The sequence below is a fragment of the Neovison vison genome, chromosome 1 (assembly GCF_020171115.1).
Source record: "Neovison vison isolate M4711 chromosome 1, ASM_NN_V1, whole genome shotgun sequence".
Lineage (NCBI taxonomy): Eukaryota > Metazoa > Chordata > Mammalia > Carnivora > Mustelidae > Neogale > Neogale vison.
Window position 1 is genome coordinate 213748234 of NC_058091.1, and position 21034 is coordinate 213769267.

The window sequence follows — 21034 nt, forward strand, 5'->3', positions numbered from 1 at the left end:
GAGGCTCTTACTGCCAGGATAAATGAGGCAGAAGAGAGAATTAGTGATATAGAAGACCAAATGATGGAGAATAAAGAAGCTGAGTAGAAGAGAGACAAACAACTACTGGACCACGAGGGGAGAATTCGAGAGATAAGTGATACCATAAAACAAAACAATATTAGAATAATTGGGATTTCAGAAGAAGGAGAAAGAGAGATGGGGGCAGAAGGTATATTGGAGAGAATTATAGTAGAGAATTTCCCTAATATGGCAAAGGGAACAAGCATCAAAATCCAGGAAGCACAGACACCACCTGCCCCCAAAATCAATAAAAATAGGTCCACACCCCATCATCTAATAGTAAAACTTACAAGTCTTAGTGACAAAGAGAAAATCCTGTAAGCAGCCCGGGACAAGAGGTCTATAACATACAATGGTAAAAATATTAGATTGGCAGCAGACTTATCCACAGAAAACTGGCAGGCCAGAAAGAACTGGCATGATATATTCAGAGCACTAAATGAGAAAAACCTTCAGCCAAGAATACTACATCCAGCTAGACTATCATTGAAAATAGAAGGAGAGATCAAAAGCTTCCAGGACAAACAAAAACTAAAAGAATTTGCAAACACCAATCCAGCCCTATAGGAAATATTGAAAGGAGTCCTCTAAGCAAAGGGAGAGCCTAAAAGTAACAGACCAGAAAGGAATAGAGAATAGACAATGTGCAGTAACAGTCACCTTACAGGCAACACAATGGCACTAAATTCCTATCTTTCAATAGTTGCCCTGAATGCAAATGGGCTAAATTCCCCAATCAAAAGACACAGGGTATCAGAATGGATAAAAAAACAAAACCCACCAATATGCTGTCTACAAGAAACTCATTTTAGACCCAAAGACACCTCCAGATGTAAAGTAAGGGGGTGGAAAACAATTTACCATGCTAATGGATATCAAAAGAAAGGTGGGGTGGCAATCCTTATATCAGATCAATTAGATTTTAAGCCAAAGACTACCATAAGAGATGAAGAAGGACACTATACAATACCATACTTAAACATCTGTCTGACAAGAAGATCTAACAACTTAAAATGTCTATTCCCCTAACATGGAAGCAGCCAACTATATAAACCAATTATTAACAAAATCAAAGAAACACATCGACAATAATGCAATAATAGTGGGGGACTTTAATACGCCCTCACAGAAATGGACAGATCATCCAAGCAAAAGATCAGCAAGGAAATAAAAGCTTTAAATGACACACTGGACCAGATGAACATCACAGATGTATTCAGAACATTCCATCCAAAGCAACAGAATACACATTCTTCCCTAGTGCACATGGAACATTCTTCATAATAGATCACATACTGGGTCACAAATCAAGTCTCAACAGGTACCAAAAGACTGGGATCATTCCCTGCATATTTTCAGACCACAATGCTATGAAGCTAGAAGTCAACCACCAGAGGAAAGTTGGAGAGAACTCGTACATGGAAGCTAAAGAGCAACCTACTAAAGAATGAATGGGTTTAACCAAGAAATCAAAGAAGAATTTAAGAAATTCATAGAAACAAATGAAAATGAAAACACAACTGTTCAAAATCTATGGGACACAGCAAAGGCAGTCCTAAGAGGAAAGTTTATACCAATACAAGCCTTGCTCAAGAAACAAGAAAGGTCTCCAGTACACGACTTAACCCTACACCTAAAGGAGCTGGAGAAAGAACAGCAAAGAGAGGCTAAACCCAGCAGGAGAAGAGAAATCATAAAGATCAGAGCAGAAATCAATGAAACAGAAACCAAACAAACAAAATAGAAACCAAAAATAGAAACAAACAAATAAATAGAACAAATCAATGAAACTAGGAGCCGGTTCTCTGAAAGAATTAATAAGATTGATAAACCCATGGCCAGACATATCAAAAAGAAAAGAGAAAGGACCCAAATAAATAAAATCATGAATGAAAGAAGAAAGATAATAACCAACCAAAGAAATACAAACAATTATAAGAACATATTATGAGCAACTAGATGCCAGCAAATTTGACAATCTGGAAGAAATGAATTCATTCTTAGAGACGAATAAACTACCAAAACTGAACCAGGAAGAAATAGAAAATCTGAACAGATCCATAACCAGTAGGAGATTGAAGCAGTCATCTATAATCTCCCAACAAACAAGAGTCCCAGGGCCAAATGGCTTCCCAGGGGAATTCTACCAAACATTTAAAGAAGGATTAATACCTATTCTCCCGAAACTGTTCCACAAAATAGAAATGGAAGGAAAACTTCCAAACTCATTTTATGAGGCCAGCATTACCTTGATCCCAAAACCAAAGACCCCATCAAAAAAGAGAATTACAGACCAACATCCTTGATGAACACAGATGCAAAAATTCTCACCAAAATACTAGCCAATAGGATCCAACAGTACATTAAAAGGATTATTCACCAGGACCAAGTGGGATTTATTCCCGGGCTACAAGCCTGGTCAACATCTGCAAATCAATCAATGTGATACAATACATTAATAAAAGGACAAGAACCATACGATACTCTCAAGAGATGCTAAAAAAGCATTTGATGAAGTATAGCACCTTTTTTTGATCAAAACTCTTCACAGTGTGGGATGGGGGTACACACCTCAATATCAACAATGCCTAAAGGGTACATACCTCAATATCAACAAAGCCATCAATGAAAAACCCACAGTGAATATCATTCACATTGGGGAAAAACTGAGAGCTGCAGCAAGTTCTTCCTTTTTCCTATGGTCAAGAACATGACAGGGATGTCCACTATCACCATTGCTATTCAACATACTACTAGAAGTTCTAGCCTCAGCAATCAGACAACTAAAAGAAATTATAGGCATCCAAATCAGAAGAATTCAAAGTCTGACTCTTTGCAGATGATAGTTTATGTGAAAAAACCAAAAATCTCTATTCCAAAACTGCTAGAACTTATACAGGAATTCAGTAAAGTGTCAGGATATAAACTCAGTGCACAGAAATCAGTTGCATTTTTATACACAAACAGCAAGACAGAAGAAAGAGAAATTAAGGAGTCGATCCCATTTACAATTGCACCCAAAACCATAAGATACCTAGGAATAAACCTAACCAAAGAGGCAAATAATTTGTACTCAGAAAACTGTAAAGTACTCATGAAAGAAATTGAGGAAGACACAAAGAAATGGAAAAATGTTCCATGCTCATGGATTGGAAGAACAAATTCTGTGAAAATGTCTATGCTACCTAAAGCAACCTACACGTTTAATGCAATCCCTATCAAAATACCATCTATTGTTTTCAAAGAAATGGAACAAATAATCCTAAAATTCATATGGAACCAGAAAAGACCCTGAATAGCCAGAGGAATGTTGAAAAAGAAAGCCAAAGATGGTGGCATCACAATTCCAGACTTCAAGCTCTATTACAATGCTGTCAACATCAAGACAGTATGGTACTGGCACAAAAACAGACACATAGATCAAAGGAACAGAATAGAGAGCCCAGAAATAGACCCTCAACTCTATGGTCAACTAATCTTTGACAAAGCAGGAAAAAATGTCCAATGGAAAAAAGACAGTCTCTTCAACAAATGGTGTTGGGAAAATTGGACAGTCACATGCAGAACAATGAAACTGGACCATTTCCTTACACCACACACAAAAATAGACTCCAAATGGATGAAAGACCTCAATGTGAGACAGAAATCCATCATAATCCTTGAAGAGAACAGGCAGCAACCTCTTCGACCTCAGCCACTTCTTCCTAGAAACATCGCCAAAGGCAAGGGAAGAAAGGACAAAAATGAACTATTGGGACTTCATCAAGATCAAAAGCCTTTGCACAGCAAAGCAAACAGTTAACAAAACCAAAAGACAACTGACAGAATGGGAGAAGATATTCACAAATGACATATCAGAAAAAGAGCTAGTATCCAAAATCTATAAAGAACTTATCAAACTCAACACCCACAGAACAAATAATCCAATCAAGAAATGGGCAGAAGACATGAACAGACCTTTCTGCAAAGAAGACATCCAAATAGCCAACAGGCACATAAAAAAGTGCTCTACATCACTCTGCGTCAGGGAAATACAAACTAAAACCACAGTGAGATACTATCTCACACCAATCAGAATGGCTAAAATTAACAAGTCAGAAGACAATAGATGATGGCGAGGATGCAGAGAAAGGGGAACCCTCTTATACTGTTGGTGGGAATGCAAGCTGGTGCAGCCACTCTGAAAAACAGCAAGGAGGTTCCTCAAAAGGAAAATAGAGCTACTCTACAACCCAGAAATTGCACTACTGGGTATTTACTCTAAAGGTACAAATGTAGTGACCCGAAGGGGCACGTGCACCCGAATGTTTATAGCAGCAATGTTTGCAATAGCCAAACTATGGAAAGAACCTAGATGTCCATCAACAGATGAATGGATAAAGAAGATGTAATATATATATGCAATGGAATACTATGCAGCCACCAAAAGAAATGAAATCTTGCCATGTGCAATGATGTGGATGGAACTAGAGGGATTTATGCTGAGCGAAGTAAGCCAATCAGAGAGACAATTATCATATGACCTCTCTGATATGAGGAATTCGAGCGGCAGGGCGGGGGTACAGGGAGTATGAAGGGAAAAAATGAGACAAGATAAGACTGGGGAGGGAGACCAACCATAAGAGATGCTTAGTCATAGGAAACAAACTTAGGGTTGCTGGTGGGTAGGGGGAGAGGAATAGGGTGACTGGCTTATGGGCATTGGGGAGGGTATGTGCTATACAGTGAGCGCTATGATTGTGTAAGCCTGATGAATCATAGACCTGTACCCCTGAAGCAAATAATACATTACTTGTTATTTAAAAAAAGAAAGAAAAAAAAGAAAATTACTTTTTAAAAAATAGATGTTCTCATGGCCTAAAGGGTGCTAGACAAATTTTTCAAATTTAAATTGAAACAGAAAACTTAATAAATCCCACTCATACCACTGCTTTCCCTACCAGAGCTCAAAGCCATTAAACATTAATGTGGAAAAGAAATGGGAAAAAAAAAAAAAGTACTGTCAGCTGAAATGGATAGCAGGGCTTGGAGGTGGACTGTGGAATTTCTTCTGTTGCATATGTCCCAAATCTGACCGTAACTGGGAATTCAAGTGCCTTCTGGTCAGGCCCTGCAAAGACAGAAGCTCCCATGTCTGGAACCAATCTCGGCAAGACTGAGAACTGGTCAGAACACCAACCACCACATGCCGGCTTGGGGATGTGGGGTTTCCTCGGGAGACAGGCAGGGTCCCCTCTCCTCACAGAGCTCATGGAACCAGCAGGGACAGCAGTTTGTCCCAGTCAGTTTTCTCATAGGAATGCCTGTTCTAGAAACCCCTCCTGCCAGCTGGCTGGAACTGAGTCCACAGTATGCTCCATGCCCCCTAGACGTGGACTGCCCAGTCTAGACATGGACTGAGGATCAACACACACAGAAGCCACTGCTGGTACCCTAACCCAGCAGCTCTCCTTTCCCTGGGTGCAAACATTCACACCACACACGTCTTCTGTGTGCCAGGGCTCAGGAAGGAGTTCTAGAGATGATGAAGCCTGGTCTCACCCCTGGCATCTCCCACCGAGGCCTGGTCCTCCCATGTGATAACGCACGCCATCCGTCCATGTGCCTACCCTTTGGTGGTTCTTTGGTCACAGCATACCCCCGTCCCTCTATAAAGCGTCTGGCAGGAAATCTCCCTAGACACATCTAACCGATCATGGCAGATCCAAAAACCTCAGAGACTTCACTCTCTAGCCTTGCGGTTCTTGACCTTGCTAGTACGCTGGGATCTCCTGGGGAGCTCTTCGAAATGCTCATGCCCAGCTTCTACCCCAGACCCATTCCATCAGAGCCCCTGGGGCCCAGGAGTCACTGTATTGTTTGTTTTTTAACTCAGCAGGTGACTCCAGGGTGCCACCAGGGCTGAGGAACACTGCATTAGTCTTCCATGGTATTCAACTTGCATCACAAGAGCTTCTGGGGACTGTAGCTCTCTGGAACCAGGGGCGGGGGATAGATGGAAACATTCCTCCCACAGGGATTTCCATGGCCAAACAGGTTCAGTGTTCCTTATGGGATATAACCTGTTCAGTAGGAAACTATCTTTTACTTCTTCTATAACTCCAAGGCCAAGGCTCTGTCATTAAGACTCAAGCTCCTTTTGACGGTTCTAAGGATCGAAAAGCTTCTCACCAAACTCTGTTAGACTCAAAGCCATCTGAAGATGGGCTGCACTCTGATTTCTCCACATAGTACCATAGTCCTGGTCAGAATGAAAGATTAACAAGCACCAGTGGAGATAAGGCCCTTTGCTTCCTTCCCTCTCGCCCCCAGGTACAAAGGTCTCACTTGTTCAGCATGCCATTCTACAGTCGTCTTGTTTAAGATAATCAGGAAAAATATCATTTAACTCAATCCTGGGCTTAGGTACAGAATGGTCAAAAAGAAGAGGAATAAATGCATGCTTCCTCCAGTCTCCTGGAGCTCAGCTCTGAAATCCTCACCAGAAACTCAGGAAATCTGGGCAAGAAGTCGACTTCAGGATTCAGATTTCTCCCGAATGGGGCGGCAAGTTTAATGGAAAACCCTCCAAATTATTCCTCCTCCTCAGCCCTCACTTCTTTCAGCAATGGCACTGGAGAAGTCCATCCTTGCTGGAATTTTGCTCTTAAAAACTCCCTAAGTCACCACATAAACAAAGGCCCAGAAGCTTGAGTAAAAGCTTTCAGGATGAACGCTGCTCTGACTACAGCTGAAACAACAGGTCCTTTTAGCACAGATGCTTGAGTTTCTATGCTCGGTTTTTGTTTTTTTAAGTAAGCTCTAGGCCCAACGTGGGGCTTGAACTCACAACCCCAAGTCACGAGTCGCATGCTCTATTGGGCCAGCCAGGAACCTCACCATGGCTGGGTTTTAAGTATTGATTGGCTGCATAACTCCAAAACACAATGGGGAAAGTTCTGGAATGCTGCAGTGAGAACTGACGACACACCATGTCTACCTACCACCCGGTTGTGGGATGAGGAGCTCCAACAGCTTTAAATAAGCAACAGAGGGCTGAGGCTCCAGCCTCTCCAAGGACAGGGCAACAGCTCTTCTAGAGACAATTTGCTACATCACCCTCTTAGCATTCTACACAGACCCCCAAACTGCCCTGCTGTAACTTCTCATGGCTTGTCAAATGCTCCTATCAACTTCATTTCCTCAGTAGATAGAGGTTGGATCACAGCAGGGAGTACATGGTCTAATTTACTCTAGGCCAAACACCCATCAGGATGGTTCTGGACCTGTAAGCACCTGGAGGAGGAAAGGAATGATCAGAGGAATCTAGGCAGAGGCAGGTGGGCAGGTGGGCAGCTGAGGCCCAACTCCACCCTTAGCTTCATCTCCCCCATGCTATAAGACATCAAGGGATCAAGCCAAATCCAACCATTCTTGCTTCTCATGTCTCTCGTTGCCCTCCTTCTTTTGCATGGGGTTCTTCTCTCTATAAGGATAAATTCTATCTGGCCTCAATCAACACCTTCATTAAGTGGTCCCAGCTTCCCAAGTAAGGGTAGCCCTTTCTCTCATGTGACTGCTCAGATATGTACCTAATATTTCTAATTTCTCTCATATATGCATTCATATATGCTAACGACTTCAGATTTGAATCCTGACTCTACCACATGTGACCACTGTTAAACCTGGACAGGCTGCTTAACCACTTCAAGCCTCAGTTTCTTCATTTGTAGAACAGGGATCATCGTATCTACCTCACAGAGGTGCAGTATGTATGAAAGCACTTGCACAATAAGGGACACAAAATGTTCAATACATGATACATCTTATGATTATTAAAATGTAAGATCCTCCGCAAACTCCGCTCATCAACTCTTTCCTGGGTTCAGGTAGCTTCAGCGGGAGATGGCAGTGTAGGGCACGGAGACAGGATGTTGCCCTTGGTAAGCTGTGTCCAGTGTAGGAAGTCTAGATGTCCTCTGTAGGTAAGAAGAGAGAGTGGCTGGGCAAAATCACAGAGAAATATGACCTGGATCAGGTGAGCAAGGGAGGACAGGAGGAACGAAGAACAGGCTAGACAGATGGAAAAGTAGAGTGCCCACAGGGACAGAAAGGCTGGGTATGTGGATGGGAACTCCAAGGAGCTTGGTGTGGCAGAGCAGAGTGGCAGGGAATGATGTAGGCAGTAGGCTCAGACAGGATAAGAGAGCACTTTCTGTGCTCCTTAAAGATATCTGTGATTTTATTTATGTGTTTGTTTTAAGTAGGGTCCACACCCAGCATGGAGCCCAGTGTGGCGCCTGAACTGATGACCCTGAGATCAAGACCTAAGCCGAAAACAAGAGTCGGACACTTAACCGACTGAGCCACCCAGTCCCCTATTTTTTTAAATTTGATTTTATTATTATTTTTAGACAAAGATGAGCTACTGGGAGACCCTTCAGAATGGGGACTGTGGTCTGGGTGGCATGCCAGTCAAGGTTTAACAAACTGGCTCTCTGAAAAATTCAGAAATATCCACACTGAAGTTTACTGTAAACACTACTGATTAAAAAGGTCAGTAAACTATGGCCCAGGGATTTTGTAAATGTATTTTTACCTGGTTTTATAACTGATTTTATTATACCATAGCCTGACTCATTTATTTCCAGGTCGTGATTGGGCAATGGCTGCTTTCCTGCTACAGCGGCAGAGTAGGGTAGTTGTAACAGAAACTGTAGGGCCTAAAATACATTCCATCTGATCCTTTAAGAGAAAAATTTGCCAACTTGACATAAAAGATGTGCAGCAATTCCTAAATACTAAAACATACAATATTCTTACCATAAACTCTATACAGCTGATTGATTCTCACCAAATGCTTTTGTTGCCTTTTTCCTGATCTCTGGTATGAGTAGCCTAGCATTGCTTTCAACTGATGAATGAGTGGAGTTTCAACACAAATAGGAGTTGACATTTTCACTTACTGTAAGCAGTACGATGCAAGCCCTGTAACAGATGCATAGGAGCTCCACTCATTTGTTAATAATGTGAACTTCTTTGCTGAAACATGTAATAGTTTCTGAATGCTGGAGGAGTGTTTCTTTAATTTTTTCTGCTATTCACAATGAAACTCCTACAAACTGGATGTGCATTTAAATTTAATCTGTATTATTAACATTTTCTCCACCACTGTTTTTTAAGTCTAGAAAATAATTTGTCCCGGGAATTTTTAGGTTTAAGAAGGTGACACAGAAGATTCCAGGACTTACCTTCTCTTACAGACACACTAAATCTACGACCGCATATGAAACAATCACCTCTGAAAGAAATCCAGAAATGAGCTGAACACCTATATATCAGGCAAACGAGGAGGGAAAAACCTACAGCAAAGTGGGTAGGAAAAGCTGAGAAAGAATCCTGCCATAAGCCCCACCCAGTGGATCAATAGTCAGGAGGAAACTCCTTTTCCTGCTTATCTCTGTGGAGTGAAGGGGCTGAACCCCAAATCTGGGACCTCATCTTTTAAGACTTCCACCTGAGAAATGGACACACAAAAGATCTAGTTTCATAAGCCAATGGGGCCTGCATCCTTGAGACACGCAAGGCTAGAGAGAACTAAGTTCTTTTTTTTTTTTTTAAAGATTTTATTTATTCAACAGAGAGAGAGAGAGAGAGATCACAAGTAGGCAGAGAGAGAGGAGGAAGCAGGCTCCCCGTTGTGCAGAGAGCCCGATGAGAGGCCCAACCCCAAGATCAGGACCTGAGCTGAAGGCAGAGGCTTAACCCACTGAGCCACCCAGGCACCCCAGAACTAACAGTTCTTAAAGGGCTCATGCAGACCCATGGCGGCTATCATCCAGGGCCCAGAGCAGAGAGAGCAAACTGAAAGCACCCAACCTCTCTGGAAAAGAGGCCTATTTGCTTATCTTAAAAGCTTTAGCTTGAGGGGCAGGCTTTTTTTATTTATTTAATTTATTTATTTAGATTTTATTCATTTGAAAGAGAGACAAAGAGAACATGAAGAGGGGGAGGGAGAAGAAGACTCTCCACTGAGTAGGGAGCCCGATGCAGGGCTCAATCCCAGACCCTGGGATCATGACCTGAGCAGAAGGCAGATGTTAACCGAGGTACCCAGGCGTCCCTAACAGCAGGCTTCTCATTTAACACATGTCTAGGGGCTGACTGCAATCCTCTCCAGAGATGAGAGGCTGGCAGACACCGTCATTTCACTCTTCTTCTGTCCTGCCTCATGCCACCTGTATCTCCCAGAAAGAAGCTTGTGCCCATGTACTGCACCTCAGTTTTTGTGGCTGTCACCCAGGGACAACCCTTGATCACCCAGCTCCAGTGGCTCCTGGGGCTTATTTTTTAAAAAATCCTACAGGACTGCAACAAACAGACACAGTTCTTAACATGCTGCCTGTCCCCCTTGTCGCCCCAACAGCACACAGTGCAGAGGCAGCAGAGGGAAAAGTCTATTGTCTTGTCTTAGCCTAGAACAGGAACATTTGCATACTTCAAAAGCTGCTGCTGGAGGGACAAGGCTTCTAATCAGCTCACATCTTGCTTCTGTCCAAGATCCTCTGCTGTGGGACACTGAGAGGTCTTGGCATACCCTTAACTACTGGAACCACTTTTATTCAACATAGCACTGGAAGTCCTAGCCACAGCAATTAGGCAAGAAAAATAACAGATACCCAAATTGAAAAGGGAAAAGTAAAACTGTCACTATTTGCAGATGATATGATCTTATATATAAAAAAAAAAAACCTTAAAGGTTTCACCAAAATCTGTTACAACTAAAAAACTCCGTGAAGTTGCAGGCTTTCAAAAACAATACACAAAAATCAGTTGCAATTCTATACACTAATGACAAATTCCCAGAAAGAAATACTAAGAGAACAATTTAATTTACAATTGCATCAAAAGGAATAAGATACCTATAAATTTAACCAAGGAAGCTCTTTGTCTTCAACAAGGTGGCCAAGTGGTTTGGTGGTAGTAGCCTTGTGGCAGATACAGAGATGCAAATTTTTGTGAAGACAGCGATCGACAAGACCATCGCCCTTGAGATGTAGCCCAGTGACACCACTGAGAATGTCAAAGCCGAAATCCAAGACAAGGAGGGCATCCTTGTCTTGATTGGTAGTGTCTGATTTTGTAGGCAAACAGCTGGAGGATGGCTGCACCTGCTCAGACTAAAATATTTAGAAAGAGTTCACCCTCTCTTGGTGCTTCACTTCGGGGGTGGCATCATCAAGCCTTCCCTGTACCAGCTGGCCCAGAAATAGGACTAAGACAAGATGATCTGCTGCTGCAAATGTTATGCTCACCTGCACCTCTATGCTGTCACCTGCTGTAGGAAGTGTGGCCATACCAACAACCCATGTCCCCAAAAGATGGTCAAATATGGCCCCTCTACCGGCTCTTCCTTTGCCCACAGGGTGGCCTCTGCCTGAACCCCAAGGTGCTGAGACCTCAAAAAAGCTCCACTTTCACTGAAAAAAAATTTTACCAAGGAGGTGGAAGACTTTTAATCTGAAAACTAAAAAGTTTAACACTAATGAAAGGAACTGAGAAAGACACAAATAATTGGGAAGATTTTCTGCTCATGGACTAGAAAAATTAACACGATTACAACATCCATACTACAGATTCAATGCAACCCTTATCATAATTACAATGGTAATTTCACAGAATAGAACAATCCTAATATTTATAGGGAAGTACAAAAGACCCCCAGGAGTCAAAGCAATCTTGAGAAAGAACAAAATTGGAGTCATCATGATTCCGATTTCAAAGTGTATTACAAAGCTGTAGTATTCCAAACAGTATGTTGTTGGCATTAAAATAAACACCAGGTTAATGGAACAGAATAGAGAGATCAGAAATAAACCCACAAATATATGGTCAATTAATGTATGACAAAGGAATCAAGAATACAATGAGGAAAGGACAGTCTCTTCAATGAATGCTCTGCAAATACTGGGCAACCACATGCAAAAGAATGAAACTGGATCACTGTCTTAGACTGTACACAAAACTCAACTGAAAATGGATTAAAGATTTAAATATAAGATCTCAAATCATAAAACTTCTAGAAGTAAAACAGAACATCAGGATCTTGACATCTGTCTAGGTGATGGTGTTTTGGATGGGATACCAAAACTAAAGGCAACAACAAAAAGAAACCCAAACAATGGGGATTACAGAAAACTAAGAAGATTGAGAATGAACAAAGTTTAAGAATGAAAAGTCAATCTGCTGAATATTTCATATCTGATAAGGCGTTAACATCTAAAAATGCATAGCAAACGCCTACCACTCGATAGCGAACAATCTGATTTTTAAATGGATAGAAGATCTGGACAGACATCTAAGGATGACATACAGATGGCCAACAGGTACATGAAAAGATGCTCAACATCACCATTCCTCAGAGAAACAGAATTCAAAGCCCCTGTGAGATATGAACTCAAACCTGTTAGAATTGTAATTACTTAAAAGACATAAAATTACAAGTGTTTGAGAGAATGTGAAGAAAATGCAACACTTTCATGCTGTTGTAAATGTAAATTGGTTTAGCCACTATGGAAAACAGTGTGGAGATTACTCAAAAAATTAAAAACAGAACTACCATATGATCTGATAATTCCACTTCCGGGTTTTTATTAGAAGGAAATGAAATCACTCTCTGACAAGATATCTGTACCCCATTCACTGTAGCATTATTTCCAATAGCCAATATACATAAACAACCTATGTGTCCATCAACCAATATATGGATAAAAAACGGGAAATACACACACACACATACACAACTGAATAAAACGAGGAAATCTTGCCACTTGTGGCAATATGGATGGCACATGAAATAAGCTAGATAGAGCAAGAAAAACCCCTTATCACCACTTTATCTCACTTATATGTGGAATCTACAAACCAAACCAAACCCCCATCTCATAGATACAGAGCACAGACTGGTGGCTACTATAAGCAGAGCGTGGGTGAACTGGGTGAAGGTGGTCAAAAGATACAAGGTATACGATAAATAAGTCCTGGGGATGTAATGCATGGCATGGTGACTAAAATTAACGTCACTGTATTTCATATTTGAAAGTTACTAAGAGAGCAGATTTTAAAAGTTCTCATAAGAAAAAATAACCGTGTGGCAAGGGATATTAACTAAATTTACTGTGAAGATCATTTTGCAATGCATGCATATATCAAATCATTATGCTGTACACTTAAAACTATACACTGATATATATGTCAATGCTTCAATTTAAAAAAAAAAAAAAACAAAAACAAACTGTGCCAAAACAAATGTACTGTGATCTAGATTAAGCCACAAATACTCTTGGGCTTTGTCCACTCAAACATATCTTTCCTGATCTTATTTACCTACAGTGAGTTTCTCTGTTCAGAATGTACTCTGGGAACATGATTTTACAGAATGAATTTCAAGACAAAAATGGCTAACATATACATACACAAACGTCGCTCAGAGAGGGAGGGGTGCCTGTTCATTGTCGGTCTTCATTGCAATGGTATTAAAAGGAGCACATAAATAGTAAACTGAACAGGTTTTGTCTAAAAATAAAAAAAAGAAGTCCTGATTTGTAGAGTTTGCCGAATTCCCTGGCCCGGCTATGGTTATTTGAAGCTACCAACATGATGTCGTCGATCCCAGCTGCTCAGCTTCATTTGGCATTTCTGTCACACAGATGAAACAAAGGTCAGTGACCTCCAAAACACCTGTCACAGTACAGTGTGGTAACACACTGCAGAAGGGCTGGACTTTGAGTACTTACTAGTTTTGAAAAACGGAACACTGTGCTTCCGTAATTCAAATGTTTAATAAGGGGTGGTTTAACAACTTGCTCACATGGAAAATTAAGCCGTCAGCTCTACTGAGCCTGTATGAGTTGGTGCCATCTTGCAGCGGAGGCAGAGAGCAGACCAGAAGCTGGAACAAGACAACCAGCACTTACAGTGGGATGAAAAGAAGACACACTCTTCAGACTAAGTGGCTTCTAGGATGTTGGGGGGGGGGGCACAAGAAAGGAAGCATGCGGAAGGGGGTTCCCCGGTTTAGGGTGGGGGTGACTGCCTGGATGTGGGGGGTCCCATTAGCCACCCCCAAGGGTTTCAGCAGCAGCAGATGTGAGGAGAAACCTGGTCCCCCAGCCTCATGTGGCCTTGTGACTTCCGCCGGGCTAGAGGGTCTGCAGGCAACTGATGCTCACTCCACCCATGAATGCCCAGCTTAGGCCCAGCATGCCCACCACTGAGAACTTCTCAATGGGAAGTAAATCAGTCCCTTCTGAGGAGTCAGCCACCCAACTGTTGCTTCAGAAAACAAAAAACTGGTTAAGTAAAAACTTTTAACCATCAGGTCTAAGAGATAACATGAAAGTCCCTTGGGCTCAATTAGTCTAAGTCTGCACAGAAAGCAGACTCTTCCCCTAGCCTGAATGACAAATCAATAAAAATGCAGCCTTTAGAAGTTCAGTTAAATTTAGGAGGGAAAAAAAATCCCTTCTCTTCCAAGGCCAACACCGTGTCTCCTCTTTAAAACCTAGTGGTCTTTAATATGTCTATGCCCATTACCAATCCTCTCTTTCTTAAGCCTCCCCCATGGAGCGGGGCTGAGGTACCATGTGAGAAGGCTCCAACAGTTTCACGCAGTGGAAAACCGGACTGGCATTTCAGACTTTCCCTTCCCTTTGTTTCGCCCATCCTCCTGTCTGTCCCCAACATGGGCTGAAGACCTACCACGTTGGCAGAGAGGACAGGAGGAGAGTTGCAGAGAGTGCAAAGGATCCCCATCACCGTGCACACAAGGGCCAAGCCACTCCGATGGGTGAGGGCATCCATGTCTACCTGCTCCCTCACTGTGCTCAGGGCAGCTCTGCGTAACATTCCAGGTTCACAGAGCCTAGCGGCTCTCCCTGAAGCCTGTCATGATCAGCCACGACAGCCACCCCACAATGCCAGCCACGAAGTTGCATCTCTCCTCTCTTCTGCCCTAACACTTCTCCATGCAAGTAATCTCATCACTGCATCCTCAGTGTCCCTGCCCGTCCTTGTCCCCTGCTGGGACCTCCTACAGAGGCCCTGCACCTCCGACACGCAGCAGGTACCCCGTTTATGTCTGCTCAGGGTTTGGCGGTTCCAGCATAGTTCTCAGGAAAAATGGTTTTGCAACACCAGAGGCCTTCCTTTAAATAGCTTCATGTAAATATGTACTAAAGCTAAACGGAAAAATTTTGTTTACTTAGTGGCTTTAGCAAGTACATTGACAAATATTTGGAGCATCTACTGTGAGTCAAGTCCACGTGCACAAACTCAGCATCAAGCTAACACGCTGAGGACACAAAAAAAAATTTCTAAATGTGAACAGGCACTGCCAGGGATAACTGAGGTCATGTTTCCAACTGCAGACCCCTTTTTCTCCAGCTTTCTTTTAAGAAGTCAAACTTGGATGTGTGCCTTGGAAAAACATGGGAAATAGTTAACAGCACGTGAGACATTAGCTCCAGGGAGATCAACACTCCACATATAATACTGATTTGGGACTAGACAGAAGCTTCATCTTTAATTTCCTAGGCTTGCCAAAGGTTACTGTGTTAGGGAGTAAAAATTAGCTTTAATAATAATTTCCGGATGTCTACGGGGCACACACAGTGGCGTCCCTTCCCCAAAGTGAGAACTGATCCAAAGAATGGTAGGATGAACAGTCCAGCAGGGGATGCTGAAACGAAGCATCACCTTCACCTCATGGCCGGTATGGGGGAGACATGGCTGGCAGGTTCTGGAAGTTTTCATGTAGAGAAGCTGGGCTGAGGCCTGCAGGACAAGGAAGCTGCCAACAGTTGATGCCATTAAAAAAGGGAGATGGAGCTCAAGTATTGGGCACTTAGGACAAATTCAAACATTTTTATCAGTAGGGAAGCAATGAGCAGAAAGCATCTCGTGATTTTGTGTGCCTTTCTCCCCTGGTTGCCTGCACCAGCTACTTCTTCTGTTTTAGAGAGAATACCATGAGCTATCAGACAGTCTTACTATTAAGAACCCTGTTGTGCCACACCTTAGAGGACAAGTCCAAAAATCATGAAAATCCTACTGGCCGAGCCACCTACCAGGAAGGCAAGGATTAGGGGGAACAGAAGTTGGCGAATATGGAGAGAGTAGAGGCCTAGGGGCAGTGAAGGGCAAGGACAGACCCAAGAGTAGACCAGTCTCGGACTGGGAAATGGAAATGGGGCTGAAGGGTGGGGGTGAGGTGGGGTGGGAGGCAGAAAGCTGCCAGCAGGCAAGGCACATGGGCTCCCACTCTCCACTAAAGAGTTCTACAGGTGAAAGCAGACCTTCTCCCAGTTTGAGAACGAAGGAAAGGTGCCCCACAACTCCCCAAACAAAAATGCTCCCTAAAGGTCTGCTTACGTGCCCATCAGATCATCCTCCCCTAATAGGGATCACTATCCTTAGGGGCTTGGAGAATGGATCACAGTTTCATCTTGTGGGAGGCTGTCTGCTGCTGGCTCACAGGCACAAACTAGACTATACACACTCTTTATTGGCCCCTGGCCCCTGTCAAAGGGAAGCAGGATTCAGGGTAAGATCTGACAGGACAAGGAACGACCAGGCCAGCTGTCCCGCAAAAATACTGCAGAAGCCACAAATGCAAACCATGTGTGGAACTATACATTTTCTAGTAGTTGTTACTAAAAAGTAAAAACGGGCAAAATTAATTTTAATACTATTTTAGGTACACTATGTACCTAAAAGATATTATCACATGTCATCAATACAAGACTGATACTTTTAATGTGATAATTTACATTCTTGTTCATACTAAGATAAGCATGTGGTCTCTACCTGGAGCACGTCTCTAACGAGCCACATTTCATGACTGGACATGCAGGTCTAGGGCACAGGCTGGGCATGGCTAGAGCAGGGCTGGGGGGTCCTCTGCAATACAATGTCCTGAGCAGTGAGGGTCAGGGTCCCCATACTCAGGAGGGGAGGCCTGGATGGCCAGAAAGGAAAAGAAATCTTTTCTGACTAGATTTAACCAGAACAGACCCTACCCATGAACCAGTGATCTGAGTCCATAGTATCAGATCCTGGATGCCACTATCTTGTCCAGTAGCTCTTCAACTTCAGAACGAGTAAGCATCATGTGGAAGGCTTGCTAAAACAGATTGCCCAGGCCCTACCTTTGGAGTGCTGGGTTCTAGAGGTCTCCCTTAGCAGTTCTGACAAATTTCCAGGGCTGCTGCTGGCCCAGGGAACCACGCTTGGAGAACCACTGACCTAGTCTAACCTCTGGCCGTGAGTTACCTCCCCAGACAGCTTTTCCTCCCAAGTGCTTAATTTACTTGAATACCTCCCTCAGGGATGAACTCACTACCCACAAAACTACAAAGAGGCCTTGTCCATTCTAATCATTCTTTCCAAAGTTGAGCCTAATCTGATTCCTTTAAATTTCCCACTGTTTGCCTTCCTCGGGGCCCAGTCTCTCCTGCACACGAAGCCTCACAAACCCGAAAACCTGCTCTTTCTCCCTTCCTACTCCCTGCCACTCCCACACCCTTTATATCTTGTTTTAGGCACTTCTGACAGGCTTAGTCATGTACATTATTACTGTAGTAAAGTTCTACTTTTTCCTAAACTTTACAATTTTAAGATTAAATAGAAGACTATAAAAGTCTGAATGAACTCCCCCAAAACTGATCTCAAAGCAAGTTTCCATCACAGCCAACTTGGACAATTCAGCTCCCATTTCTTTTCTTTTCTTTTTTTTTTTTTTTAAAGATTTTATTTATTTATTTGACAGACAGAGATCACAAGTAGGCAGAGGCAGGCAGAGAGAGAGGGAGGAGGAAGCAGGCTCCCCTGCTGAGCAGAGAGCCTGATGCGGGGCTCGATCCCAGGACCCTGGGATCATGACCTGAGCTGAAGGCAGAGGCTTTAACCCACTGAGCCACCCAGGCGCCCCTCAGCTCCCATCTCTGATCCTACTATTCTCAAATAGGTGACAAAGGTGAATGTGCTTTTAAAGCAGTGACACCCCCCTCCAGGGGCACCTGAGTGGCTCAATCAGTTAAGCATCTAACTTTTTTTTTTTTTTTTAGCATCTAACTCTTGATTTCAGCTCAGGTCATGATCTCTGGATCGTGTGGTTGAGCCCCATGCCAAGTCCAAATTGGGGTCGGGGTCTGCTTTCTCTCTCCTTCACCACCACCCTCTCTCTCTCATAAATCAATCTTTTAAAAAAAATAAAGCAATAGCCACCCCAAACATCCATGCCCCAGACTGATGTTAGGCTCTGACAATGCTCCCATCAGTCTGCAATGAAAGAAACAAGTTTTCCGCTAAAGCCAAACTTATTCAAGTTCAACAGCTATTCTTCATTCAGACATCAGGTCCTTCCTGGTTTCTCATTGCTGAAACACCTTTTCTTCCCCAAAATGAGGATGTAGAGCTTGTCAGTGGAATTTCAAAATCAAATAGGTCTCCCCATACCCCCCCATCCCTGCCCCTAAACCCATCCCGGGTCTGGAAAGTGCTGTGCAAAATGCAGGTCAGGCTGCTCTCACTCTGTTCTCACTCAGCCTTTGCCCTGGAACCTTGATTTGCCAGAAAGCAGCAGGCCATTGCTGAGCTCTGCTGGTCACGGGCCCTCCCTTGCTCTATCGCAGTGCAACAGGGAATATTTTCTGGAGCTGCTCATGGGGTGTCTGTGCTCCCTGACTTCACAAAAATGAACAACCTCCTTTTACAGTACAGGCCACCTCTGCACCACTCTGGGGCTTCTCCGTGGCCTGGGAGTCGTCCATTCACAAGAGAGGGCCCAGGTGACCCAACCCCAAGGACCCACACGGCCAGCTGCACCCACCCTCTTGCCCTCTGGCCTCCCGTCTTCTCTCCCAGAGCTCCATGCCTGCCATGGGCATGCTGGCTTTTGGGAGTGCTGTGCTCTCCATATTCCCATGGCCGAGGCTTGGAGGAAAATGCAAGAATGGGGGAGGCACTAATAGAAGGTACTGTAGGGACCCTGGTGGGGAGACCCCTCTGCTTTGACCAGGCCAGCTCAGGAGAGGCTAGTGTGAAGTCAGGATCAAGAAGTCTCCTTTCCCTATACCAGCTTGACTCCTGGACCATGATAGCAGGTCCCTGGAATTGCACTTTGAGTCATGCATTTGGATTTAGACCACACGAAAAGGCAAAAACTTTAAGGGAACAGGTCCTTGGGTCTTCCTGGTTGGAAGGGATTGAGACAGGCTCTGCCCCTGGGTGCAGGGGTGGCATGAAGGCCAAGAGTCCAAGACGTGTGTGTGTTTGTGGACGGGGGCCACTTCTGGGATCCCAGACTGTCTCGGGCCTAGCTGGGGAGGTCGTCCAAAAAGAAAATCATCCTCTGGAAAAGGGGCTGGCAAACTGTGTGTGTGAAGGGCCAGAGAGTAAACATCTTGGGCTCTGTGGGCCACACAGCATCTGTAGTAACTTGTCTACTGTTGTAATATGAAAGCGACCAGAACATAACAAAGAGTGTGGCTGTATTCCAATAAAGCTTGACATACAAACCCAACCACACTCAGTCTGGAGGGTGTAGTCTGCTGCCCCCCCGTACTAGAGGACACCCAAAAAAAAATTCTAGTCAGTCTCCTTTTGTCCTGTGTTCCTTCTCCAGCTCTCAGCTCTCACCTCCGCTGCGCAATGCTCTAAAAATGTCTCCTATTGATCTGTCTGTGACCTCCATGGCTTCTGGACAGAGACCATCCCTGCCAGATTTGGGGAGCAAGTGTGTGGGGATGGAAGACAGTGTTTACAGCCAACAAACCTCCCTGAGCTCTTCTAGCCCCTTGGCAAAAAGCTACAGGGCTCACACAGGAAAAAGGATTTTTGCTGATGACAAGCTACCAGAAGACAGCACCCTGGCTTACAATTTCATTCCTTGTTAAAATGCAAACCCACGGGCGGATCTTGACGTCAAGGCTAAACCCCAGAAAGCAGTGCCGCCAGGCCCGCCTTCACACAGGCTGCTCCCACCCTCTGGGGAGCCCTTCCCATCACAGAGCCATCACCATTCACTTCAGCCTCCTTAGATGAGGAGGAAAAACACTGCGGCTAGCCAGAGACATAAAAATTCTTTGTTATTGGAAAATCTAAGTGTCTCTCCAGGCCTGTGCAGCACCATTAGGTGACGTCAATGGCTCAGGGTATCATAGCTCTGCGTTTCTACTCTTCTCAGAACAGCAGCTAATTCATGGCAGTAAAGTCGTTTCTATTTAGGGCATCAGAAAAGACACGGCCCTGTGATGCTGCAACCCGAGGTCCTGTACTAAGGGACGGCCTCCTTTCTCCGGGAAGCAGGAGGGGTTGGAAGGTGGCAGGAAGCCAGAACCTTGACCTTCCATTCCATTTGAGCTAACCCACAGCTGCAGGACCTACTATGCCCCAGGCAGGACAGGCTCACAGAGACAAGCACAGGCTGGTTACCGCTCTGGAGAAGAGAGGGCAGTTAGGCACACAAATGGCCATCGTAACAGTGGGAGTGATACTCAGCAAAGAAGGAACTTGGGGGCTTGAAGAGGGGAAGGGTACTTGACATTCCTTGAGATGGACCGCAAAGGATGGGTAGAACTGGGGGATATGTGGTTGTAGAGAGGCTGGTGACAAGGAGACTGGGGGGTCTGACTGACCGATAAAGAGAGGAAGGAGGAGGAATGAGCCTAGCTTGGTAGCAGAAGGCTGTATTTCGGATGTGAACTGTACTTGGCTTATTTCTGGCATCTGCATGAATGAGCGTGAGCGTGAATGAGCTGAGCCCTGCATGGCAGCTTCGCCTCCCGTGACAGGCTGATTTGCATTGCTTGGGTTCAATAGTTTGTCTCTGATGACCCACCAGGATGTCCTACACCTCTCCCTCCACCCATGTCACCTCTCTCATAGACCTCATCCTTCCTCCTGCAATGTGTCAACTCTGCTGCCAGGAGAA

General features: G+C 44.0%; 1 protein-coding gene and 1 pseudogene across 4 annotated transcripts in view; one reads left to right on the forward strand and one right to left on the reverse strand.

Annotated features, from left to right (window-relative positions):
- Positions 1-21034, reverse strand: part of PDE8B (phosphodiesterase 8B) — a 239164-nt gene that overhangs the window by 67587 nt on the left and 150543 nt on the right. The window lies entirely within an intron of this gene.
- LOC122896444 lies at positions 11049-11483 on the forward strand (annotated as a pseudogene).